Source organism: Nelumbo nucifera, chromosome 2 (genome assembly GCF_055504915.1).
Source record: "Nelumbo nucifera cultivar China Antique chromosome 2, China Antique-T2T, whole genome shotgun sequence".
Lineage (NCBI taxonomy): Eukaryota > Viridiplantae > Streptophyta > Magnoliopsida > Proteales > Nelumbonaceae > Nelumbo > Nelumbo nucifera.
The window spans coordinates 43,504,303-43,510,573 of NC_142650.1; the positions used below are offsets into that span (position 1 = coordinate 43,504,303).

The 6,271-nt window shown below is 43.2% G+C and overlaps 1 pseudogene; it reads right to left on the reverse strand.

The window, feature by feature from the left end:
- Positions 1-2,502: 2,502 nt before the first annotated feature.
- Positions 2,503-4,980, reverse strand: LOC104588678 (granule-bound starch synthase 2, chloroplastic/amyloplastic pseudogene; annotated as a pseudogene).
- Between the last annotated feature and the right edge of the window lie 1,291 nt (positions 4,981-6,271).

Genomic DNA, 6,271 nt, shown 5'->3' on the forward strand with positions numbered 1-6,271 from the left:
CGGATAGAGTAAACTACTATTAACCATTTTCCATGTCTGGATTGACTGAGGTATTTATCCATCTTGTTTTGAATTACTGAAAAGATGCCTTCTAACTCGTTCCTCGTTGTTTTTTGCTTTCGTTCTTTGGTAGGCCATCCATGGTGTGTTTCTTTTAATCAATTTCTAATTACCGATTTACTTCTCCTCATATGAATATTTAGTATGTTGTGTCTACCTAATTCACTATCTTTTTTTGAGCAAGATTGTAGCATGATTTTGGTCAATAGGAAATACTGCATTTTGTAGAAGCTTAAATGATGCAGATGCAGCTGAAAGTTTTTTTTCTCCAGAACTGACAAGGCAAATTTTGAAGGGTTAAAGCAATGCTTGGTTAAAGTTATCGTTGTTTGAAGAATCGAGTGCTGAGCAAAAAATGATTATTATTTTTTTTTAAGATGAATTTTTAAGCTTAAAAGAATCAATTGAGTATTGAACCCATAAAAGTGATACTTGGTCAAGCATGCCAAACAGAGCTTTCTTATTGAACCTACCATATCCTTAATCTATCCAAGTTGGGGAGATTCTTTGTAGACCTCGTCATGCTTCCAGGGCTTCAATTTGGCGTTAGCTCCTTAAAATCATCTTTTATTGTTCGATGGACCAAATAAATATATTAATAAATAGTATACCGTTATGATTATGCGATAAAAATAAGCACGTTTTCGGCAGTATGTATGATTTTGTTGTTTAAAACTGAATTAACTGGCATCTATGCAAAATTATATATATATATATATATATATATATATATATATATATATATATTTCTGATGTGGCCATTGTTCTCCTCTTTTGAAAATCCAAGTCATATATATTGAAAACCTAAAAGCACTTTAAAATACCTTGCGGGCTGGGCCTGGCTTGACGTGTTGGAACTGGGCCCAGCCTGAAAATTTGCGGACTTGATTCACCGGCACTTGGTTTTTCTTAATAACGCGCATCAATAATTCTCTTCTTCCTTTATTACTTTTCAAGTTGCTTTCCTTGCAAATAAATGGACAGGAGGGATAACAAGGAGGCAAAGCGCCGTTTGGGATCAGGCATGGCCATGGGGGGATGCTTCTAACTCCTAAGTCGAGGACAAAGAGAAACACTACACTATTTGATAGGGGTACAGCTAGGGGTATCAATCGGACTGGATTTGGTCCAATCCGATCCTGTCCAATGCGAGTTCATTATAAATGGACCAGGTCTAGTCCAATTTAATGAATGTTATGGACCAATTTGGATTGGTCTAATTCAATGTCTGGACCATCCAATCTGTTTAAATTCATTTTGGTCTAACATGTACATTTTTTATTGCATGAGAGTAAGCAGGAGCAAAGTGGATTTGAATTTCATACCACCAAACGAAATGACTAGCCCTAAGAAGGAACTTGAACTTTGCTAAAACACGGAATGCCCGGTCTCTCTCTCTCTCTGACAGAGTTCTGGTATTCATGCAATTGACAAACCCAATTCTGCCTCCAAGTCCATCTGGCCTAATCCATGTGCAACCTAAATGATTTTTTGGGAGATGAGTTCAGTCCCCTCAGAATTCCTAATGCATTAGTAGACTGAACTCTAAAAAGTCTATGATTTTTTGTGTGCTCAGTGACACTCTCTACAGGAGATCACTGGATGGCCTCCTTCTAAGATGCCTTTCCAAGGCAGAAGCCCACTCATGAGGGCACATGTGCAGAACATGGGTACGGGTGTACGATCTTGTCACGGGTCGGTCTATGGGGAGAAAGCCCTTCTTTCCCTTGCGCCTTCCCTTGCGTGCATACCCTATTGTGGAAAATGAATGGGTGATTTGTCCAAGAGACCACCCGAACTCTCCTCACTCTTCTCTTGACTGGAAACTGAATCCTTTATTTCAACTCATAGCTCCTTAAATAGAAGATTACAAAAGGGGGTTCTTTGTTGGAGTTGGCTAGGCTAGGGTAATCCCTATCAAACTCAAACTTCTACTTCTAAATAAATTACCTACTTCTAATGGTAACACAACTCCTACTTCTAGTGGCAAACCGAACTCTTACTAGGAAGATAAGATGAGATAAGGATAAGGGATGAGGAATAATGTAGCTGGCGGCGAGCAGAGCTGTTGTGGTAAGATAAGTGTAGACCCACCCTGATGAGCTGTCGTGTGGGCCTCGCTCTACTGCTGCTGCCGGGCGGTGCACGCGTCTCATAGTGCTGCTGCCATGTTGCTGTCGTGCGGTGCGTGCTACGCGCTACCGGGCGGTGCATGTTGTGCGCTGCCGTGCGTGCTGTTGTCGGGTGGCGCGCGCTGCTGTGCGTGGTGGCATGCTCTACTGTGCGTGCTGCTGTGTGCGGTGGCGCACGCTGCTGTGCGTGCTGCTGCCGACCGTAGTGGTTAGGCTCGCCTACGAGTGTGTCTACTGCTTTTGTGTTTGTAACATTACACCCCTCTTGGACTACGAGCTTGTCCTCAAGCTCGAATTCCGGATACGCGGCTTAGAACTCGGCCAATGGATCAAACGGCTGCACACTATCTCTCAGTCCATCAACAGCATGAACAACAGGGACTGTCCCGTAGCTCAGTGCATAAAGCTAGTTCAATCCACATGGCTCAAATCTAGAAGGCATAAGTAGGATGTCTGCATCAACAGTTATTCGATGAGCCATTTTCACAGAGAAACCAACCCAACCCCTAACTTTGTCATGGTGTTGACTCTCAAAATGTCTGAGAAGTTGTTCCAGGTCAAGTCTCCCAGTGCCCAACATTACTAGTTGCACATCCTGGTCCCCCATCCAAGGAATGGGCTCAACAATGAGATCAACACCTTTCCGATGGTCAAGCTTGCCAATGAACCCATTAGAGGAACATTCTCCCGAAGAGGAAGACCAAGCTCCCTTTGTAGAGCTGTTTTGCGTTAAGGCTTGCTAGTCTAAAGAGTCTCCACAGGTAATTGGTGTAGCCATCAGATGCCAGGTAAACATCCAACTGTGAGTTCCATTCTTTTGCATCAATCCCATTCACGATGCCCTCCAGCTTCCAATCATACTCATTTATTATTTGATGCAGTCCCCAGCCACCTTCTTTAGTTTTTAGCTCCCGGGCGTAACCATGGCTTACAGTGACTATACGATCTGCTGCTTTCAGGCCAACTGCAAGGATATTTAAGTGTTCCCTACCTCCTGAGTCATGTAATTTGAAATGATCTATGTAGTTTTGTGGAAGATCCACATAACGAAAATCGCTTACTAGACCATGACCCTGGTGTGCTATGTTGTGGATCACAAGAACGCACTGGGTATACTTACATAACAGAACCTCAAGAGCTGCCTTACAGAGGATAACCATGATTTTTAAAATATCCTCTCGGCCTCCCCTATATATATTTTTCTCAATATTGCCAAACATAGGGCTGTCCATGAACACAAAATCCATGCCACCAATATAAGCTTGAAAGAAAGTTACCTCCATATCCTGCCCATCCACCTTATATCTCTTACGCACTCCTGTTTCTAGGACTTCTGCATAGTTACCATACCGTGGTGCCACAACCAAAACTCTATGTCCACGCCGAGCCAAAGCCTTCGGTAAAGCACCAGCAACATCGCCAAGTCCACCTGTCTTCGACGAAGGACCGCATTCTGCAGGTACCAATATAATGCTCATGACATTGTCCCCGGCCAAAGGAGGAGACTTTACAGTTTCATCCTCCGTGCGCTGATTACGAAAGAATTGCTCGCAGCGGTACAACCATTCCAGTGGGTTGCCGCTACCGTTATATGAGGAAAACTCCAAACGGCTATACTTGGGAATAACTGCAGCTATCGAGGCAGCGATCTGCTATTCGCTGGATGCCTCAGCCCAGTCCGGATGGCGACTGTTTGTGTTGGCGATTCCCTCAGAACTCCTTTCTTTGTTGGAGAGGAATGCTTCCAACAGGCATCGCAGCTCCCGGACATCTTCCTTGACTTCACGAACCTCCCTACTGGTTTCTGCCAGCCTATGTTCCAGTTCGTGGACCTTGGATGATAGCTGCTCCATATCGCCCATGACGTTTGGCTCTGATACCAAAATGTTATGGGCCCGGGCGTAGGATCTCGTCACGGGTCGGTCCACAGGGAGAAAGCCCTGCTTTCCCTTGCGCCTTCCCTTGCGTGCAGACCCTATTGTGGAAATTGAATGGGTGATTTGTCCAAGAGACCACCCGAACTCTCCTCACTCTTCTCTTGACTGGAAACTAGATCCTTTATTTCAACTCATAGCTCCTTAAATAGGAGATTACAAAAGGGGGTTCCTTGTTGGAGTCGGCTAAGCTAGGGTAATCCCTATCAAACTCAAACTTCTACTTCTAAATAAATTACCTACTTCTAATGGTAACACAACTCCTACTTCTAGTGGCAAACCGAACTCTTACTAAGAAGATAAGATAAGATAAGGATAAGGGATGAGGAATGATGTAGCTGGCGGCGAGTTGGCGAGTAGAGCTGTTGTGGTAAGATAAGTGTGGACCCACCCTGATGAGCTGTCGTGTGGGCCCCGCTCTACTGCTGCTGCCGAGCGGTGCGCGCATCTCAGTGCTACTGCCGTGTGGTGTGTGCTGCTGCGATGCGGTGCGTGCTGTTGTCTAGTGCTGTTGCCGTGCGGTGCGTGTTGCGCATTGCCATGCGTGCTGTTGTCGGGCAATGCACGCTACTGTGCGTGATGGCGCGCTCTGCTGTGCGTGCTGCCGTGCATGCTGTTGTCAGGCGGCGCGTTGCTGTGCGTGCTGCTGCCGGCCACGGTGGTTAGGTTCGCCAACGAGTGTGTCTACTGCTTCTGTGTCTGTAACAAACATCAAGGCGACAAGCATCTCCATCAACACCTACTGACCCACGGTGTGCAACATTGCAAGCTATATGCCCGCCAATGCCAGGCCTGTCAATATGATGGAAACATAATTCATCTCCCACTAAACCTGGTAGAAGCCTATTGGCCATTTCAGTGCTGGGGGATGGACCTCATTGGCTCTGTCAATCCCCCTTCCACAAAGGGTGCAATGAATTCCAAGTGTTAATGCCCTTACACTTTATATTCATGGGGTTCAGTTTGTTTGTATTATGAATTTCATTGGAACTGGTGTAAATGCATAGAAAGGCAAATAGACAGAGTGGAAATTCATTTTTTGGTTTCAGATTTGACTGCTTTATTTGTTTGTGAGAAGTAAAATGAAGTGGTGCCCACTTTATATGAAAGAGAATGAAGAGGGGGTTATTTGTTTGGAAGTGTAATAGGAATCGAGATGATGCGATTCCCACTTTATATGAGAGAGGGTTGAAGGAGGAAGGTGATATAAATTTTGTATTAATTTTTGAAATGCAAAAGTTGCACTGCCAATGATTATAAATGAGACAAAAGATACAAATATTGTATGAAGTAGGGGTGCAAAATCATAACTACAAACAAACAGATGTAAAACTGAATTGCGTACTAAAATTGTATCCACTTAGATTTGCCCTCCAAACAAACAGAGCCTGAAGAACAAATGCTCAAACAAATCCAAATGCAGCCTAGATTTTACTATGTTCTTGAGAAAGGAGCCTGCTTATCTAGTCAATGATTATGGAGTTCAGTTTGATGGAAGTTCAAAGTATCCGTATTTGCTAAAGATGTTACAGGGATAGAAAATAATATGGGAATAATCTTCTGTTAGGAAATGCCCACAGAAATAGGGATATTGGTAAAGTTTTCAATCTAAAATTTGTCCTATGAATAGGTGCTACAAACCATATTGCCATGTAGAACTTGAAAATCTCCATGGATAGGTTGTGAAATTTCTTAGAGGTTGCATTTGGTTGCAGTGCAAATCTGAACTAGATACATTAATTGCATCCAATTCACTTTTGCATCTCTTTATTTACAATTATGATTGAACTCCTACCTGATACGTGATTTGTACTTTATTGTCTTATTTATGGCAGTGTCAATTTCACATCTCAAAAAACTGATGCAAAATTTACATCACTTTCCACCTACCTCCATTCTGTGTGGACCACATCATCTTTTCTACCTCAATCCCAAATAAATAATCATCCTACTACCTCCTAGAATATAAGATGGGACCACCATTTTACTTGCAGTTTTACTTTTTCACAAACAAACAAGATAAGGTCAAATCTAAATTGGCTTATTTACACCGGTGTAAATGAAAATTTCACTGTAGCCAAACACGACATTAAGAACAACTTTCAACTTTCTTTCTCTCTTCTTTTCTGTCAATCAATCCAAACA